A 21,497-nucleotide genomic window follows, 5' to 3' on the forward strand; every position below is an offset into this window, starting at 1 on the left:
AATTTATTAAACATCAACAGTGTACTTCTGCTGACTCAATTATGTAGGAAAATTACATTATTAAAATGTACAATGGTATAGCTTTTTGTACGTGGCAGCTTGAGAAAGCGAGAATACACGTTTTTCACAATTGAGCAAATAGTGGTACTGTCCGATTTGTCCTTGATTAATATTTGCACCTACATTTATCAGAGGAATCTAGATGATAATTATTTAAACATATGAAACAATGGTAACCGTTAAAAGCATATCTTTGCAATTTGACTTCATCCAATTATTATTACATAACATTGCAGGAGTGCTAAACAAATTTTGATCAATCAGACTTTTTACACAATATATTCATATCGCATGACATTTCGTCACAGGACTCGATAAAATTGCACTAATTAATTTTGAATATTTTTCTATTAAGCAATTTTTCCTTTCAAAAATATTACTCTAACTTTTCCAGTACGATTATTTAGAGTAAAGGACAACTTCTGTTGATTAGGCGCTTGTAAGGAACAACTTTTAATTCACCGAATTCAATATCGAACCAGGGTTGGCTAATGCGAGAAGAACAAGTGTTTTTTAAAGATAATATTTAAACAATTTGATAAAAATAATACCATCTAAGAAAAGCTGGTGTTAGGGGCGGTGGACGCGCGGCACTGGAGACTGGAGTGCGGCGTGCGCAGCGGGTTGTCGCACGGCTGCGAGTGTGTAGTACAGCGTTTAATCGGCCGATGGAGATAGTTGCCGTTCCGAAGTGGCGTTTACTCGGCATATTATTCAAAGGCATGCTTATTTGACCAGTTTTTTAGGTGCGCGGCGTTCCCCTCACGGTCCAAGGCGGGCTGCACAGCGCATACTCGGCGTGTTCCTCCCCTCACGCGGCGCGGCGCGGCGCAGGCAGGCGCTGCCGATGCCGAGCCACTGCCGTCTGCCCCGCTCGCTCTCTGAACCAGTCGATTTCCATCAAGAATTTCCCAGCACACAGCACAGCAGTCGTTGTGTGTGTCTCGCTGCGGCAAGACGTACGCCCGTGCTCCCTTCCGGTCACATCTCCGCAACCAGCCGTCGGCAATTCGGCGCCCAATCGGCACCGTCGGCGTCTCTGGACTCTTACAAACTGTTTTCCGTGTTGATTGTGCACACCCGGGCAGCGCTGTCCGCCCCTTAACTCGGCTCCTCTACGCAGCCGACTCACGCCAAAGGTTAGTACCACAGTGCCGTCGTGTTGCACGCCTACCCTGAATCTCCCGAGGGTCGTTTGTCGCGGAACGAATCTAAAAGACGCGGAAGCCGCCTTTCGGGGGTGACTGGCAGACCGGCAAGCGCGTCCGAACCACGTGACTCCCATACTTCGCGTCCTGGCCTTAATTAAAAACTTGTTAATTGGCGGCGATGCGTCATTTCGTGCCTCTAATTGAATTCCTGCAGCATGCCGACGCGAAATTAAAATCGTCTGCTGCCCGAGTTTTAGTTTCCGAATGAACAAGGAGCTGCCGCCGCGCTCAACGCTGCCAGCCAGCCAGCGAGAGAGACAACGAGCGGCTGCGCTGGCTGGCTGGCTTGCCGCGGCGTGCAGCTAGCAGGGGGAAGTTTTATATTATTTTTCGAGCCATAAAGGGGGTATATTTAGAAAAGAGAAGAACGGAAAGGAGATTTCTGAAGGTCAATTCGGTGCCGCATGCAATAAAAGTAGGAAAATAAACACATCGAAACCAAGGAGCCGCGGAGGCTGCGATAATGCTCATTTTATATTTCCTAGTTTTCCAAAAGATTTTATGGAAAGTTTAAGAGGAGTCATGACCTCAGATAAGAACATGTTTACCTCCGTCCCGTGTGTGGAACATAAATTTATCAAGAAGATGCCCATTCGAAACTGCCCCAAAAATGATGTATCGCAAAAAGGGGGTGCTTAGCGTAATATCGAGAATTAGTACTGTCCGGCGTGTTTCGAGAAGGATTTATTGTCTCTGAAAAGTTACAAAATAGTTTTTGCGCCCGCGTACTTCCTTGCTGAGGAGTGTTATGAATTTTGCTGCTCGCACCTGACCTCTCAACTTATTTGGCCGCGCCGCTCTAAAGTTGACACTGTAATTGCTATTTACTTTTAATTACGATAAATCATCTGGAAACTCATTACTCGCGCGCTGCGACGACTCGAGTTTAATCTCGGAAGGAAACCAATAATGGCTGCTTGAGCAGTCCTATTAAAAAATAACTATTAGCATGCATAATGGGTTTGCAGCAGACTTTAATTAAAAGAGCGGGAGTGAGCGAAGATGAATGCGCGACTTTTATTGTCATCTGGACGGCTCTGCTTATATATTAGTTTCTTGTTGCTATAATCAAGAACAGTTCAAACTCGTGAATTTTAATTAATTGTTTGATGTTTTCATTTTCAAGTCAGTCGTTCCCTATGATCTCTTTTTGGCAGCGAAAAAAGGCACAGACCTACAAGACTGGGACATAATTGGCGTAGCCTTTAAAAAATAAGAGTTTAATGTATCGTAAAAAAAATTAAACTGCTAAAGCTAAATGCTGCCTTACAAATCTTAAAAGGAGAAATAATTTAATTTTTCATAGATTTAATAGTATTAGCAATAGCTTTTAAAATAAACGGGTTATGCTTGATAATGCGCTATTCTTAATTGCATCCAGCAATTTCGGATATTAGCCATCTGTACATGATTCATTTCCACTCCAAATTTATTTCCGTTTTCAGAGCGGCTGATTATTTTTTGATTTACATCTGTGCCTCCTCCACCTGCTCGCATGTGCTCGGGATTTGGAGCAACCGCCTTCGCAGGGGCGCGTTCCCCAAGGCAGCTAGAGTGGAGGGCCACATGCGCATACACATATATATCCGTCCTTCTTATTTCCGAAACGGGCTAGGAGAATTCATTCCGAAGCGATTTTATCCCACGCTAGAGCCTACAAAGAAGGAAATTCTATTAGACTGCCCGACTAGCTATTTTGATTTAATCTTCCTCCCTCTAACACAATTTGATCATCAATCAGTTCGCGCCGCCTCGCGTAATTCGAGCTAGGGAAAACAAATCCGCACCCCCATCTTATTAAATGGCTTGGAAAATGATTACTTTTTTCCTTGGTGAGCGGCCGCGGCGGCGGTAATTTAATTTTTAATCACACCGCTAATGAGAATTTGTATATTAAAGTCGTGATGGCAATCAGAAGACTCGGCTGTTTATACACACATTCTCTTGCGAACGGAATGAAGTATGCCAACTTAATTAAAAAAGCAATTAGAATTTCAATTAATTAAAAAATAATGTGAGCTGGCATTCTACAAATAACTGCAGTAATTGGATTGAATTTGTGTCCGCGCTCTCGGTGCGAGTATTTGAACATTAATTTGGCCTGCTTTCGGCCGGATTAAGCAGGCAAACCACAGCCCGCGCAAGTAATTAAATATATACATGTGAGCTTGCTGTGTACATGGCATTAGTTGGAGTAGAAACCGCACACACGAAACTACTTTTTAATCAAGCGCTGCGGAAAAGACCGTGTTTGAATTTCTAATTGAATTCCGATTGATCAAAGATAACTAGCGTCAGTCAGCAAATGGTTGAGAGGAAAAAAGGCAAAAAAACATATAAATTGAATCAGGGTCTTTGAGGGAGATAACGCAGCAGCGGTATCTTCAAACGGAATACGGAAATTGGACTTCAATTATTTTTCCAGGTGGAAAGTGGAACTCGCTTGGAGAGTAGTCCAAAGAATTAGTTCTAAACAATTTTTTAACCTCTGCTCAGCACATCCCGTGGTCCCTGGAGGAGCTTTTGGGCCCAATGTGGCCATCTTTTCGCCTCCTCCCACCGAGGTCTTTGATTGAAACGCTAGACATTTGTCCATAAAGCCGCTAGAAAGGTGAGAAAACCAGCAAGAAGCGAGTCACCCAGCCCATTGAGCTATTTTTGCATTTCGAGTCACTGAACTAACCACCTTTTTGCCATCTCTGACAATGAGTAGCCAGTATTAGATTCCGAACAGCTCAAGTATCTCCCATTGCTTTGACACTCCTGAGAATGCCTTATTAACAGTGCGAGCCAACAGGCTGGTTACAATTCTTTATAAATATAAATTAATTAGGGTTCTTCAGAGCGAATTCCCTTTCTTTTAATATCTGCTGATCGTGAACAAATTTTTAAAATATGTCATATATGTCACGTGCATCGCCAAAAAAATGATAATATATCTTATGTGCATTGTGCAGATCTCTTTACTCTTATCAGGACAAGTACAATTGGGCCAATTTTTTGAACATAGTTTGTCGTAACTCTCAACAGTAATTTCGTGACTTATTTTACTTTTTATACCCCCCTAAAAACCTTTGCAAAGTAGAACAAATTTAGTCAATCTTGCTTACAGTCAAATAATAAAACCCATAAGTTATTTTTGTGCCTTGGAGCTGAAAGTGACACAAAAGTATGATTTGTGAATAGATGACAGTCGCGTCAATTTGACAATGCTCAAGCCATTCCAACTTCACGTTGCTTGCCATCATGGCCAGCCCCCGGACACATGCGTTCGCATGTGTGGGGGCGAGAGAGACGCTGCGTTAAACCATCCACTATTGAGGTGCCACAATATATAAAGAGAAACCATCTTGGCAGCGCAGCGGCTGGCCGGCCAGACCAACATACCTACTACATTCACACACCACTCGCCCGAGGCCATTCACGTGTTTTCTTCTTCCTCCAAACTGCTTTTTTGTGTCCCATTGTCAATTGTACTTAAACTTACTTGCCGCGGTAATTCCTGCCTGCCTTGCTCCAAGTCCTCCTCCAATATCGCCTCGGGATCTGTTCCTCTCCTCGTGAAAATGGCACTTTTTAATCGTGGCCAGTCTGGGTCAAGCGCAAAAGAAGTGAGAAGGAAATCTTTTGACATGGCCAACCATTCCGTCGCATGCCATGCTTTAAATTATATTTTAACCAGATTAGAGGCTCTGTTAAAGTTGATTTATTTTCATACAAGAATACTAAATTTTGATAATCAATTTAAAGAATTAAATTATTCATTTTATAATGGTGGAATTCCTTTCGTTTTGGGCAATCGAAATGGCTGCTCGCACGCAGAATTCTCCTGTGCCGAACTAACGACGCCCCGGAGTGCAGATGGATGATCTGGGCAGCAAATTTTCTCGACGAGCGCAATAATTACAAGTTTTGCATAAAAGGGCGGACCGGGCAGATTCGCAGATATCCACGTTGGTGCCCCGAAACCTGCTGAACTAATGGCCCGTGTGCTCTATGGGATAGGAATCTCGACGGTGCCCCAGGCGCTTTTCGCTCTGATGTGTAAAAAAGAATGAGAAAAACTCTTGCTCCAGAGTGGTGCATGCGATGCCTGCGCGATTATTATTTATGTTCATCTGTCTTCTGTGGTACACTTTGTGTGTGAGTGTAAGGGATAAATTATAGGTTTAATACGTCACACACCATTAATTTATTATATTGTAATCACTGACCATTGATTATAAATTAACATGAGTTATTGCCCAACGCGGAATCGCAGCAGCAGCAGCAGCCAACGTCCCCCTTCTCATTTATATATATGTACGGACTATTATTATTCATTCTACCCTGCTTATGTATGTACCGTGCGGAGTATCTGCGTATGTATTTCGACCAGCGCATATCGCATTTCTCTGCAGCGACGTGGCGGGATAATGCATTACGGCACACACGCACACGGCTTCTCTCTAGAGACCAGGCTGATTTGGGGAATCGCTAAAAGTTGAGTTTAAAATCGGAGCAAAAACTTTTTAAAATAATTTCTCTCTTTGATTAGCAGTTAATTTAGTCTGATAAATCATTTTAAAAAGTTATTTAGTAGCTTTTACTTTCATGTAATATTCTGCTTGGTTGTGTATTTTTTCATGATATCTTTGCATGGTTTTGTGTAATGACTGGCTAAGAATGTAAATAACGCGGCTTTTCCTTAACCACTTCTTAACTCATTTTGATTAAAAGACTGGAGCTGCACTGAAATTCTTATCCAGCGGCCATAAATCCTCAGCACGTTTTCATCAGCTACTAATTTGTACTTAATAAAAATTCAGAAATTCGGATATTGACGCTAAACAAGGCGTTTATCTAGCGCTCGTTGGTCGTCTGCGTGCCATATCTACCAGGCGCTATATTATTTGTATCCCTGCTGCTTTATTATCTATTGTGTTGCGACGAGATAAGAGCTGGCTGGAATAATATATAACGCACACAGCAAAACAGAGAAAAGCGGCTTGAAGCTCTGCGCCGGTGCAGCAGAGAGGGAGCGCGAGGCGAGAGCCGCGCACACTTCCAGACGCGTCGCATAAATAAATAAATGGGGTAAATAAACAAATAAAGTGCCGGCGGGATTGAATTAATACATATTCTTCTGCTGCGGAATAAAATTCGAATAGCAGCGGGAGCTTAAACGGTGTGCGGTACCCCCACGGGACCCCGCGGGGCTCACGATTAGAACTCGGTCGGCACGCAGAGAGCGACACTCTTATATATACACTCGGACAAAACCGACCCGCCAACCGCAATCTCGCTATCAGGCCCCCTTGAGTGATAATAATTTGGCTACCGGCTTTTGGCTTTTTCATCGCCAGCTGCGTTGTTTACATCATGCATAAACGCAGCCGAATAATTAATTTGTGGCAGGATTTTGAGGTCTGCCGCCTTTTTTAATTGATTTTTCGGCCGGCCGTGTGATAACAAGCCACCTCATTAGCTTGCTGCGCCCGCGCTATCGCTTTTCCTGCCCCATTAAAACCCCTACGAAGGAACAACTCTTCCGTTTCTGGGCCACAATTTTTTATTTCATTATATTTTAGTCGAAATCATTTTTGGTTAGTTCAAATCACGTCGTAAAATTATTTTATTTGGTGACAGACGTTAGCTAACGAATTCTTTAGAAATGTGCAGTTGTTTTTTATTTTTTTTTCGCAATCATCAGTTGACTGACACTTACCCAGAATTGCTGCAAAGCAAGCTCTTGTGTAAATCTGCCAATTTTGCGCAAATACGACCCGAGTAATAACGGCCGTGCGGCGAGAGAACATAAAAATTTTGCTCTCGCAGCTTGAGAGCGAGCATTGAGCTAACTATTATTACATTCATTTATACACGCGGAGAGAAAGAGAGAGATGTGGGCAGGGGGAGGGGGATGGGATGCCAGCCGCGAGAGAAGGCTGGATGGCGAGTTCCCCGCGCTGGAATGTCGTCTCTCATCTCGTCTCCTGTGTGTGTACCACCTCGCAGCATCTCAGGGCCAGTTTTATTCGTAGCGCTAATCGCTGCTTCTCAGTCAGCGATTTCACCTGCGCGGGAAAAGGTGTTTTGAGAAATCGATTTATCGCTCGCGAAATTTCCACAGATATTCGATATTCATCGAAATTTTCACGGTGCCTCCGACCCGCATTTGACGTTGGATCGCAAATTATTTTCGCCAGAGTGTTGAGCGCTGATTTGCAGAAAACGCCTGCTGACGAAGGAAAACGAAAATCCGGGAGCAATCATGTGCTCATTAAAATTTATTTCGCCTGCTCTCCAAACAATACTTACGTGATTGGTCTGCCGCTCTGTCATACGGCGAGTGTGCGCCGCCGCTGATCATTATTACTATTATACGTGTATTATACATAATACATATAAATCAATATCGAAAAAAAGTTCCCCGTACATTTCGAAACCAGCGCAATCAGCGTAATGTGCATGTTTTTCAAATTTTAATGAGCAAAAAATAATTTCGTGCTGCTGGAGCTCTCTCTCTCTCTCTCTCTCTCATTGTAAATTACGCTCTCTATAATTGGTTCAATTAACGAAAATCTGTCTACCAAACAATGGCACATCGGATGTTTTCTCATAGCACAGACACAATTTACTAATCCACCAATCAGGGGGTGGTAGGTTTAATTTTTTGTTATTTTTCATAAATCTGTTAAAATTATTTTGCAATTAAATTATAAAAATTCATAATCGCAGAAAGGTTTTTATTTACAAACATAAACCATGAATGGAGAAGTAATTAATTACTCATTTCATTTTTACATTGTAACAATGCTGCCTGGAATTTCAGCAAGTGACAACCCAATGGCAGTGACCCTTTTGCAGCTAGGTGTGAAATCAAGTCGACTGAAAACGTCGCTTGACATGGAGGTAAAGAGGGTGATTTAATAAATTAACATTGAGCTCAACAGCGGTTGCCTTTGGTATTGAAGCTGTACAATTTTTGCATAATTGGAGATGAATGTTTCCCTAAGGAAAAATGTGTCCTTCTGTCATTCATTTTTAACAATGAGATTTGAGATTATGTTTGTTCAAAACAAGGTCAACAAAGAGTTTCCAATAGTTAGAAAGAAAAACAGCCTCAGGAAGTGCACCTTTATCTGAAAAAAATAGACGTACGCGTCGATCACGAGGGAGAATCTCAAAATAATTGAGTGGCATCCTCGACAGAGCGTAGTCAGAAATGGTGTTCCACCACAGGCGGAAGAAAAAGCAGTCGATTCTCTCAAATCATTTCAGTTAATTGATTGCATCATTACGGTGGGAGCGACGGCGAAAATAATAATAATAACGCCTACGAGAGTTAAAAGAGTTGGTTTGGCTGATTAAAAAGGCGCAGAGCGAGAGAGAGCGCAGGCTGGGCCGGGATAACGCGCGCGCGAGTTAGCGTACGGATAGAAGGAAGGGGGAATCCTTCCTCTTCCACCGCCGCTTGCTCTCCTCGACAAATCCAATTATAACAAATGACCCCGCAATGTTTCGATCGTCTGCTGTGCTTTTCATACTCGGCGGCGGCGGCTGTGCCCGGCTGTAGCTGCCGCCGCGCCGCGCGCTGGAAAAGACCGCCTTTTCGCTGCATAATAAGCAGCTTGTTAACATGGCCCTCGAGTTTTCTTGCTGAATGAATTCGACAAGCAGACGACCCTTCGACCGACTATCCCTTTCGTCGCTCTCTGATGAATTCATTCCGACGACAACTCGTCCTCCCACTGATATTAATTATGTTGCTCTTCAACTTATAACCCTTCCCCCTTGCCCGATTCAATTTCGCCTTTCTTCGTCTCGCCTCGCGCACAATGAGCCTAAATTTAATTTTGCAAATCATACTTGCGCGCCGCACCTATTAAAAACTGTATTCTGCTCGGGAAATTGGATTTTATGGGCGTTGTGTTCGCAACTCAAAAGAGACCTGAACTTGAGCTGCATTTCATCCCGCCAGATCAATTGAATTCGAGGTATTTTGGAAATTCTTCTACAAAGGACTGAATGTGCAACATTGCCATTTTCGTCCTCGCCAGTGTCACTCGTTTACTAGGGCTCTTCTCTTTGGCCCTTTTTTGCTTCGCGGTACTCATTCCGTCAAACATCAGTGTGAAATGTCGAAAAAAGCCGTGTTTTCCTTGCCGGCCGTGCTCGCCTCTCTCTCTCTCTCTCTCTCTCTCTCCCTCGCACGGCTCTTTTTCTCCCCTATGTCCAATCTCATTTGCATGTTATTAATAGTGGCGCTACATGCTACAGCTAATATTACCCTCTCTCTCTCTCTCTCTCTCTCTCTCTCTCTCTCTCTCTCTCTCTCTCTCTCTCTCTCTCTCTCTCTCTCTCTCTCTCTCTCTCTTTAAAATGCTGCGCTGCCCCTCTCGGCGGCTCTAGCATTGCTCTCGGCGCCTCTCGTTCGCTCTCCTCTGCTGCCGAAACGGAAACGTGTGTACGATAGCGAGGGCACAAAACCCACGGAAAATATTGTACAGTCACGACAATCTCACCTGTGCCTAAAAGGATTAGAAGAAACCGTACAAGGCGGAGGATATAATTTAACATGTATATGATCACTGCTTGCGCAAACAAAGCCATTTTCAACGCCACTTAGAAACGAAAACCAAAGCGTCAAGTCGAAATGGTTGTCGAAACTGTATCAACACATGCTGTGTCGACAGTAATATGTTCCGATTGGTAGATTTGACGCGACTAACAGGAGCTCTTAACTTTTAAAAATACATGATGGTTGGCCCCAAAGCTGTGAAACCATCCAGAACAAGAATCTGTCGAAGATGCGGAGAAGCAATCAACTCTCGCGAGCAGCGGAGAATTAAAAGGCTTGGCCAAATCAATCACGAGACATTTCTCATTTCTCGTAGCAGCAGTCAGCCAGCTAGCCAGCCAGCTCTGTTCAAGAGTTAATTTATTTTTTAATGATAATGGCACTGCTGCCTGGCTGAGTGAGTTAAACAGCGGGACTCGTAATTTGCCAATAGCTGCGGCATGATGTAACTTAGCTTTGATTATTACTTTTCACATTTAAATGCAAATGGAAAGAGCAGATCCACACAGAAAGAGCAACATTTATGTTCACTCCCTGTCAAATTTTCACCTGATTTTTCATTTTCAACAGCAATCACGCGCTCGTTAATTTTTCATTGAGTGGAAATTGAAAGCTTGCTTCAGGCACGGTTCCTGTTTTCCACGCACAATATGCTCCCTTTGATGGCCGATAATTATAAATTTCCACTTTGATATACGATGTCCACTTCCTCTGTATATATAGGTATCCTGTCAGTGCCCATATCATGACACGTATATCTGCGCATGGAAAACAATATAACAAGCTCGCATGTCAGTGAGTAAAAAAGTCAATGAAAGTAATTTTGCAGGACAGCAAACATATTTTTCATTATTTCCATCGCATATTTATTATCACGCGTAAGCCTGAAAACATTTGCGAAATGGCTATGATTAATTATTTCGATGGATTTATTTGAATATAAACTGACGTCTCATAAGATCGAGCCCAATCAAACCATGAAACACCTTGAAAATTATGGATTCCAATCTGATAATAGGGAAAGCCAAAGATTTTCCTTTGTTAAAATTTGTGCTCCTAAATGGTTCCCATAGGATGCGAGAACGGGCGGACCGATCAGCGAGCATTATACAGGCGAAATTCCATCGCATTATCCGAATGTGTGTATTATAGACGCGGCGAGAGAGATATATATTAGGCATTTTGTGCGAGCGCTGCTACAGCGGATAAATCTGTTTTATTGAACTGGCAGCCAGCTGCATCGCCGGCCGGCCGCGCTCGCTCGCTCAGCTCAACATACACAGCAGCAGCCTTTGTTCTCGGGACCCACATTGTTATGCGCAGGTAACAATTGAATCTACCCCTGCCGCAAACCTCACTCTGCACCCCCCGAGTGCCGATGCTACTCCAGGGGGTGAGTGGACTCGGAAAACGCTGCCAGTGAAATTATTGCCGCATTAATTCTTCCAGTCGCGCTCAAAAAGCGGGATGAATTTTGACACTCATCAGCTATTAAAATGGCTGTTTTATTGCTCTTGAATTCTTCTGACTGGTGAAAGAAGGAAGGGGTCCGCATGTCAAAATATTTCACTGACTTTTGCGTCTTTTTACTGCAGTTTTTTTCCGTTGGAGACTGTTTCGTGGAATGATTTTTGTTTCAGAAGTTCAAAAGTTGCCTCGATTTAAATTAGTTGAAGCGAGTTTATTAATTGACACTCATTAGACTTTTAATGACTAATTAAAGTCTTTCCTGGCGCAAACAAATCAGTAATTCGCGCTCGCTCTATATTAACATTATTTGCCGCAGCTAGGGATCAAGGCACATATGGACCCTTTCAAGACACTTTCAACACTGAGGCAATTTCTTTTGAGAAACAATTTTAATTATATTTGGCTTAATGAAACGTTGGTAATTAATGACTGGCGCTTAATGCAAGTTTCTCAATTAACAAAGTTCGAGCTCTCGACTTCAACTCACTCACTCAATCTGCGCGCCGCGCCACAGTCCTTATACACCGCGCTCATATAATATTAATTAAACTTACATACGGCGCCATATTTATTAGAGCCTCGCTCGCTCATATTCTCCTCTATTATTTTCGCTGCTGCCCGTACGTGTGTTCCAGCAGGCTAGAGCAAGCAACGCGAATCCGACAAACTCTAATTGCGGCTGCCGTTCGGAGAAAGAAGCCCAAGTGCAACTTTTCGATTCATTTTTGTGTTTGTTGACTTAGCGCCGCGCCTCCTTTGATGTTCGCTGCTGCCTTCCTTTTTGCAGCACCAGGCGCCAGAATTTGTTTGTGTGCGTTGGAGACAAAGAGCAGACGCGAGTTTCAAGTCTGGCTGCCGTGCCTGCTGGACGCGCTGCTTCGTCAAGTAAAGTGAAACTGACGCGGCTGCATTTTTCTGCCGGCATCCAACAGGGGTCGTTTGGCAACCTGAATTTTTCGTACGGCATTGAAGATATTTAAAACATCTTCCTCGCTTTAGAGCTTGGTTTAAACCTTTTTTGGGAAAAAACATGCTATTTTTTTCTTGACCAAAATCATGGCTTCATACCTTTTAAAAAAAGATATATTGCAAAGAGAAATAGAGCATCGAAAGTAATGACTTGGAAAATTTTGACAGCAAACTCACTACCCTACCCACTAGACTACCTTGTCAGCGGGGGTCTAAGAGCTTCCCATAAGTATATTGTGAGCAACTGCAAACGAGCTCCTCATTGCCAAGATTATGCTCTGCAATGACATATTATAGGTGTCTTTGTGTGTCATGCACCTTTTAACTATTAGGATCCCTTGTCCTCCTCCACCTTTCCCCACCCTCCCCCACGCTGAACGCACAAAAGCATCCTTGTGGACGCACTCTTAAAAGGGCCCATAAACATCGCAATTCAGCTGGTGGATGCATTGGAGGTTGTTTTTTCTTGCTCTCCGAGTATAATTTTGCTGCTCTAGGTTGCAGCAGTTCATTTGCGCGATTGTGCTCAGGAAGTGTCCCAAAGCATGAGTCATGCACTGGTGAATAGTGAAAAATGAGGAAACTCTTTCAATTATGAATAGAATTTATTAACAAACCCCAACGGTGCGCAAGTAACAAAAATTACAAATTTAGCATTGCTTCTTAATTGTTGCTGCTCTCTTGAGAGATAATTTGCTTGTTTGCAAGATCCTTCAGACATTACAGCTGTATGTATTGTAAAATTTGCAATCGATAGTATCTGCTTCAAAGTTCATATGAGTTACAAATTTGCTGTAAGAATATGTTAAAATTTAGATTTTAGAAGTCAACAAAATAATCAGTAATTGGAACTAGTTTGTATACAAAGCGAGACTTCATTCTTCAACCGACGCAGACGTGGCTCTTTTGAAAAATCTTGATTTAGTTATGATTCTTGGTTTGCATTGGAGGAGAGCAAAATGGAACTCTTGCCACTAATAAGACTCCCTGCGATGAATTAAATATTCACTGTTCAAGTAAGATATCATTAAAAATCAAGCTTCTTTCCAGAATTAGGATTTTAAGTTATCGAGAATTCTGGACTGTTTTATTATAAGCTTTCAAGTGGTATCAGATTTCATGTCAACTATATTTAATTCTTCAATTTTACTGCTCAAAAACATTAAAATTCCAAAATTGGCCGTTCAGATTTTTTAACGCCATAAAAACCACATTATAATCATGGTTAAGTACAATTAATTGATAAGGCCTGCATGATAGTTGGCCCTGGTGCCTAAGTGCATTTTATTTCGCCGTTAACTGATTGTTTCTTTCGCACTCGCCCTTGCTTGGACAAACAACAACAATAGCGAGCTACATGCAAACGCGCACGCATTCAGTTACAATGCACACTCGCCCTCTTTAATTAATGTTAATTGTGTCGTCGTGCGATGCAAAGAGCAGAAAAAATGGTAATTGCGCGTTGTGATTCATTAAAAAGGAACGAGCAGTGCGCGTAATGAGCGAAAAGCTGAAAATAATTGTCGGCGCAATAAATATACAACAGCAGCAGCAGCAGCAGCGCATTCCCCCGCGCACGACTTTTCGCAACGGAAGCGGCAGGTGAATCTTCTCTACTCCCATTTTCTTTTGGCGTAACCATTTTGTGAGTTTGTTATCAGCAGCAGCGTCTAAATGTAATAATATTGCATATCCGGCAAAAAGTGCACCGTCTGCTCTGTACGTAAGTCGGCGCGTTTAATGCGTAATAAAAATAATGAGAAGAAGACCTCTCTGCTTTGATAAATTTATTGCTAAAGGGAGGCAAGCGGCGTCACATCCGCCAGCCAGCGGCATAAAAATAATTAGCATATAGTTACGCTTTTGCGGGAAATATTAATTATACACTGCGTGGGAGGAGGCTAATAAACTTCAACGCAATCGATGGCGTGAATGCGGCGAAACTCCATCAGTTAAATTTTACAAAAGCACCTCATCAGTAAATCTTATTCTTAATTGTGGATTCTACTTTGCATAATTTACCAATAAAATGAAACTTGAAAGCACAAACCTAATTATAATATATTTTTTTGCTCTTTTTATCCCTGTCCGAGGACCGGGAAGGGCGCGCACTGCACTAGCACGAATGCTGAAACCCGTGTCCCAATAACACCGCGAATGGATAACATGGGCGCCCCAGGCCGCACAGGGACCCAGCCCACTGAAGGGCCACTTGCCTCCGCACCGAGGACTGCATTGAAACGCTAGACATTCGTCCCGTGAATCCAAATCACGCATGCTGGAAAGGTGCAAACCAGCAAGTAGCGAGTCGGCGCCGGTGCGCCTCCCAGCCCGTTGAGCAATTTGAGCATTTCGAGTCAGTAAACTAACCACTTTTTGCCATCTCTGACATTGGGTAGCCAGTATTAGATCTCCGAACTGCTCAAATACCTCCCATTGCTTTGACACTCCTGAGAGTGCCTTAACAATGCGAGCCAACGGGCTGGTATTGGCATCTTAAAGATTCAGGAATTTTTAGTGCGTTTCATTTATAATTTTTATTAACCCATTAACTAAGAGATAATGTACGAAAATGCTATAAATTTTTAATTTATAATTGTGACGGTAATTTACCAAACGTTTAATTTGAAATTTTTTTAATTTTTATAAGTTCATCTTAAATATTGCGTATAATTTTTTCAACGTAATTCAGATTCATTTTGCGTTAATAGACTTGTAATATTTGACTTCATACCTAGCGCATGTTAATGTAGCAATTCCATTTTGGAAAGCTAATGAACAGGCTTCATCAATGAACGACAAAATGATTGTGAGTTCCAAAAGGACCATAGGCAAAAAATGAAGGCAGAGTGGCAGGCGAAAAATATTTTACAAATCGGTCCATCTGCGATGGGTCTCTCCCTCTCCCTCCAGCACTTGTTATTTTTCCAGGGCCACAAATAACCCAGCGATTGTAACGAGGCGAGCGAACTGGCTGACAGGTGATTCCTTTCTCTCTGCGCCGCACACAATAATTGGTTATTAAAATGTGATAGAAATCAACAGATGAAAGACTCGTTACTGCTGCTGCTGCTGCGTCAACTGGCCGCGTACGGGAGGAAGGGAGAAAAGAGAGCTGCTCCTCCGAGTCCTCTAAATCTTGCTCATTAGCTCAGATTGCGGCTGCCGCGCGCGCTCTTCTTTTTTAACTCTCGTCCGTAATCGCCAGGCCATGAATGCACTGACTTTATAACGCAGCAGCCAGCCAGCCCAGTTAGCCAGCTCGCTCACTCACTAGGAGACCTATACATATACATACACGACTTTTTTCAGTTATAACGAGCAATTAGAGGCGCACACAGCATCCACTAGCGGCAGCAGCTGCTTATTTGTTACGATATGACGCCGGAATAGAAACGTAATAACTGGAAATAAAACTTTTAATTAGGGACAACTCGCGCTCGCCGGCTCCGCCGCCCGACGTGCAGCTTTGTAGCCAGCCCTAATGAACGCTGAATTAGACAGCTTTGCTTAATTAGCAAAAAGCAGGCGTGCTCTTTGTTGCGGCGGCCGATCCGAATTCGACGAGTGGCGGCTGAAAATCCTGGCTCACAATCGCTCTCTCGTCGGCTTTTGTTGCGAAAATCGCTCCTCAGAGCCTTGGCAGAAATCGATTCTCTTATTCTCTCTCTCTCAGGCTGAGCAGAAAGGCAAATTGAAAATGTCTGTGCTCTCGGATGATTAGATTTCCACGATGATTGGCAAGAAATTAGGCAACGAATCTAGTAATTAATCTACTGAAAGGCACTCTAACCACTAGTTAAGATCTAGATCATTTAAGGAAATTTTCTCAATTTGAGAATAATGAACATTACATTATTTGAATGCAGTTAGTTGGGCACATAGTTCTGCTACCGTATTCGCGGAATCTGGAGTCAACAATCGCACGCAAATAAAACAATTTAATCTGCCGTTTGTATTCAAAACAGTCGATACAAACCTGTTACAAACGGCATTAAGATAGTAAAAGCGGCTATTACTTCCACGCCATTGACTGCAACGTCCTTAATTCTGCTATCCAAAGTTTGCAGCCCCACGAAAAAGATTTTAGGAGGGAAATGTACAATTGTCCGTGAAAATTTCCTCTGCAACACAATTTGCAGCCGACGTTTGGCATATGCCAACTAGGAAATTGGGAAAATCGATCTGCAGGCTCCCTCTCGAGGTCGTCCATGCATCGCTGCCAAAAGTTAACTAATCAGAAAGTGCTTTTCCGTTCTTGGCTCCATCACGATATAGTTGCTCGAAACGATATGCAATTAAAAGTACGATCAAAAGCACTTGTCAAGTGTCTCTTAATATAAAATAGATAGCGAAAAGTAAAAGAAAGCAGGCAGGACGTGTGTGTGTGCACTTAACTTTTTCGGGTGAGTCACTCGGGTCGTTTGTTCACTCGCGCGGCCACTCTCTTTCGCATTAAAACGCACGTGTGGGCCGCTTTTAAGAGTGGCGTGCGTGTATTTGGATAAAAATTAAGAGACAAATCTATTAGCTAATGCAGTGGCGGTCGGCGTGAGAGTAGCCGCAGAGGCAGCGTGTATACCTATCGACGCGGGCTGCTGAAAGCTTTTTTCACGGCAGCAGCCGCAGCCGGCGAGCGGCGCCGTCATCATCAGCGCGCGAGCTAAGCGAGAGTGTCTCTCTTAACACTTTTTTGATAGCTTTTTTATTCTTTTGATATAAACATTTTAAAAATCTAAGTGGTTTTCCATCTCGTCCTCATTTATGTTTTAAAGAGCCGCGCGCGCGCGTGCTGTGTGGGTTAGGGCCGGCCGTGATAGGGTGCCGGCCGGGCACAGCGCAGAACGTGTGTTATGAATGCTTGCCGAGATAAATGACTTCTTTTCACGGCGCCTTTTAATTATTAATTTTGTCTCTTTAACGATAACAGCCGGTCTTTGAAGCGCAGGCAGATTGCGGAGTAAACATCATTAGACTGCAAATAACCAGAGACAAAGGCAGCTTTTGATTACACAATTTTAATATAAATGCATGCAGCCACGTTGGCGCCATCAGCAGCGGAGGCGACGGTGCTGACTTGACGGCGGCGGCGGGGGTGCGTCTCTCTAGCCGAGGAAATAATTATTAAGCAGTGCAATTTCCTCCTCACTCTCTTTGCGAAAATTAACTTCAAAAAATAAGTAGCGGCCGTCAACAGGAGGGGACAGAGGTGCTCGCCGAATCGAGCGCCTCCGAATTTTTAAGTCGCTTCCTCAGGGTGGTTTTGCACAAAAATCAGGCGCCGTTAAATGCTCATTCTCTTTCTAGCCTGATGAGTTTTCAATACGTCGACCCAAAATATTTCTTTGACAGAAATACAAATATCACGGGTAAATTTTATTTTCCCTAAGAAGTAAATCTTCTTGCTAACAAAAGAGTAGAATCCACGAAAAAAAATGTAATCAATCCGTTCAGAGGGGGGGGGGGGGCGTGGGATTACACAAATCCACAAAACAAAATACTACAGCAATCAAAGTGGTTTAGAAATCGCAAGGTGGACACTTCTATTTCACAACTATAATTGAAATTGCAGGTGATATAAATTAGGGAAATAACGCAACACATATTTTCTGGCTACGACAAAAAACCAATACACTTTTCTCTCCCCTTTCTGCTCATAGCTGTCTTGGTTGTTACTTATTTCTTTGATGTCTTAGTTTTTTTAATGTACAGTATAAAAAATTAATAAATAATATTTCTTTTTTTCAAATTCACTATTATGCCCCAAAATGTGGTTAAGGCTGTTGCACCAAAATGTTTCCATTCCATGAATACAAAATCTAGTGCTGGAAAAAATTCCCACGCATATTTTGTGTCGGTCTTTCTCGAAGCTCACCACCAGGCTCACGATAGCTGGAAAGCTTTCTTGCTCGTTGGAGGATGATGATGATGAAGTCACAGGTGTGTAATTTGCGCGTATTTATTTGTGTACGCTTGCTCTCGCGCTCGACAAAAGAGGTTAATAGAGGGCGAAAAAGAGGCTTCGTGGTGTGGCGTTGGATGGGATTTAAGATTTGTTCTAAGTGGTCTCTTTATAAAAAGAGAAAGAGAGAGAGAGAGAGAGAGAGAGAGAGAGAGAGAGGCGGGAAGAACAAGGGGGAGAGAAAGAGAGATAAAGAAAACGAAAAATCTCCCCGGCCAAACATAAGGGATGGCTCTTGCTTTCACGGCGTGTACTATATAAAGCACTCGGGCGGGTTTTTACCCTTGCCTCCCTCCCTCTCAAGAGGTTTGCAAAAAGCCGACCGAGTTTCTTCACATCGCACGCCACTCCTTTGCTTTATATACGCAAAAGAAATAAAATGAAACGGTGCGCGCGGCTGTGCAATGTGTCTCGCTAGCTCGCTCACACACGCGCGCATTTATGTTCCTGTTTTCCGTCCATTTGCGAGTGAAATGCATATGCTTTTACGGCGGACAATCACTCATGTCGAATCTTTCGCACGACCTGCGGTGTCAACCGCAGCCGAGGTTTTTCTTTAATGCACCAGCAATTGAAGTGAACAAATACGCCCGCCTGTTGCAGATGAAAGCTCAGCAATGTGGTTTTAAACTGTTTGCCCACCGCATTTTTTTTGCAAAAAAGGGAGAATTCGTCTTTTCATTCTTCACTTCTCGAAAAAATTACTTATCTTATTCATATAATTTAAAAAAATCGGTTCAGCCATTCACGGTCATAGAAGAAAATACTTATTTACAAACATTGAGTCCAGCCAATTCAGATGAATTATCGGCTTGAATTTCGCCTCCAGTTGGCAGCTTTGATAAGTTTTTTTGCTCTTTTTATCCCTGTCCGAGGACCGGGAAGGGCGCGCACTGCACTGGCACGAATGCTGAAACCCGGGTCCCAATAACATATAAATTAAACCATGGAAAATTAAGGACTTTAAACTATAATAATTATTCAGTAATTATTTCTTTTCAACGTTTTACTATATCATAAACGATAAGTGGCGTTGCCGCTGCCAGAAAAAAACTAACAAGTTCATATTGGATGCTGAGTAATGAAACACAAATCATTTGTGCAGTTAGCTGCAGCAGTAATAAATCGGTTCGTCCCACACGCGTTCTGTGCCATTCTCCTCCACCGTTTCGGCAAGCGGCGAGCCAACCTTCCTAACTTACTTTAGGACTAATTACAGTCACACACACACTCTCCTCGCGTGTAATTTACAACCCCCCGTGTTGTACAAAACTTATTATAAATTTATAGCAGCGCAATTGCAGTTGGGAGACACATACAAGAGAGCTAGTTTGTAATAAAGGCAATAAAATGCTTAAAATGCAATTAGAGCGGCCGGCGCGCGCATGAATTATTGATGTTATTTATTGCACTTTACGCGCGGATATTTTGATTATATACACGTTCCTCCGGCTCCTCCATGCAAATGAGCCGCTCGTCATCGCAGCACCGAGCAAAACTGCATTGCCTAGGAAAATAAATTGTTATTCCGTCTTCTCGTAATGAGAAAAATCTCAAAAATTCATTTTTCACTGGCGCAGCGAGCGGGATTTTGAAGAAATTCCTCGAGAACGTATATTCTTTGTGCGCAATGCTGCTGCGCTGCATCCAATTATACGAAAGAGCAGAAAACCTTGCGTGTATATACTCTCTGCGCGTACATACATAAAGAGAGAAGTGGGAAAATGAAATATGGTCGTGAGTAGGAGGCTTAATTTGACTCTTTGGCTGCCGTCTATTTTTATAACAAGATCTCTTTCTCGCTTTAATAGTCATAACTGCCTCGTGCTCACTTTCGTGTGCGTGTATATAGTATAGTGTGTAAGGGGCGACGGTCGGACGTCTCTCTTGCGGTCCAATTAGACCTTTGCGAGAGTGTCAGCGGCACCCGCACTAATTCTCTTCGCCTTTTTGTTGCAGATAACTTGGCATTCGTAACTGACGTCGAGTGACAACCCTTCTCGCGTCATTTTTATCACCCGCCAGCTGCTCACGGAAACAACGCTGATCTGCAAACCTCATTCTGCCAAGGTGAGTTGGAGTCATCGCAAATGCTATAAATTTATGCGTACTAGGTCTCGTTTGACGTAAATTTTTTTGTTGGATTGTCGATGTTATAAAACTTTAAAGATTTCGGGTCAAAATAAAAAGATAGCTTCGTACCTGATGCCAGGATTCCGATGAATCTCGGAGAGAAGCAACTTTTACTGGCATATTAAACAGATTGGCAATTTATTTGGAAATTAAATAAACGTGCTGGTTAGCGTAAAACATACAAGTTTTTTTTATCAATTGCCACACATGTTGCATTAAAAAGCTTTAAAACCGTCCAATCAGCCGTCCATAAATTCAATCTTGCTGACAAAAAGCTCCCTGTTCGTTTTCCTCCTGGCGAGACCCAACACGTGCAAAAACACACTGCTTTTAATAATAATCTCGTGTTAAATCTCCGTACATGCACATTTATTCGCGAGCGCCGGAGATACACAGCACACACACACACACACTTGCCGAAAGTGCTACGCTTTTAATTTTATTGATCTGCTGGTGCTGTGCCTCTCGAATTTGATAAAAGCGGCGGCGAATTCGCTGCTTGCCGCACACAACGGCACCGAAATAATAAAACATGCAAATGAGAGTGCGTCGTTCTAATGTACATACCTGCCGCATGTGCTTACGTCGTACAAAGCGGCCCGGAACAGCTACCACAATAAATTAAAGTGATCGCGCTAAGTGTCGAGCAATAAAAATAATTCGCCAGCACTCAAGCCGCTCGCGCGCGTACTCGCATACACACACAGCATATATATATATATATATATATATATATATATATATATATATATATATATATATATAATATATATTATATTCGTATACGTATTAATTTAGAGAAAAGTGGCGATGCAACGCGAGCGGCGGAATTGGGGAGTTTTGATCCTCGCCACTCGCTCGCTTATTGTAGCCGTAAGTGAATGCCTAATTGCACAAGCATGTTCTTTGATAAACTTTATCCATTAGCGAGAGCGAGCGAACGAACGAGCTGCTCTCGTCTTCCATCAACGGAACAGCAGCATTCGATGTGTCTCTCTGTCTGTCTGTGTGCTGCATGTGCTCCAATCTCGGTCTCTTTCCGAAAGGAACGGTCGCAGCCAGCTCGCCCGCATTCCGACTCCAATGGCACCCTTGATGGAGGGAATGGGACATGTGCGAAATGCTCTCA

General features: G+C 42.9%; 1 protein-coding gene across 1 annotated transcript in view; it reads left to right on the plus strand.

The window, feature by feature from the left end:
* The first annotated feature begins 888 nt into the window (after positions 1 to 888).
* The window catches only part of LOC135941384 (LIM/homeobox protein Lhx9-like), a 110,320-nt gene continuing 89,711 nt past the window's right edge, over positions 889 to 21,497 (plus strand). The window contains exons 1-2 of the mRNA XM_065486881.1: positions 889 to 1,199; positions 20,195 to 20,305. The gene's annotated coding sequence lies outside the window, so the exon portion shown is untranslated. The remainder of the gene's footprint in view (positions 1,200 to 20,194; positions 20,306 to 21,497) is intronic.

Source organism: Cloeon dipterum, chromosome 3 (assembly GCF_949628265.1).
Source record: "Cloeon dipterum chromosome 3, ieCloDipt1.1, whole genome shotgun sequence".
NCBI lineage: Eukaryota > Metazoa > Arthropoda > Insecta > Ephemeroptera > Baetidae > Cloeon > Cloeon dipterum.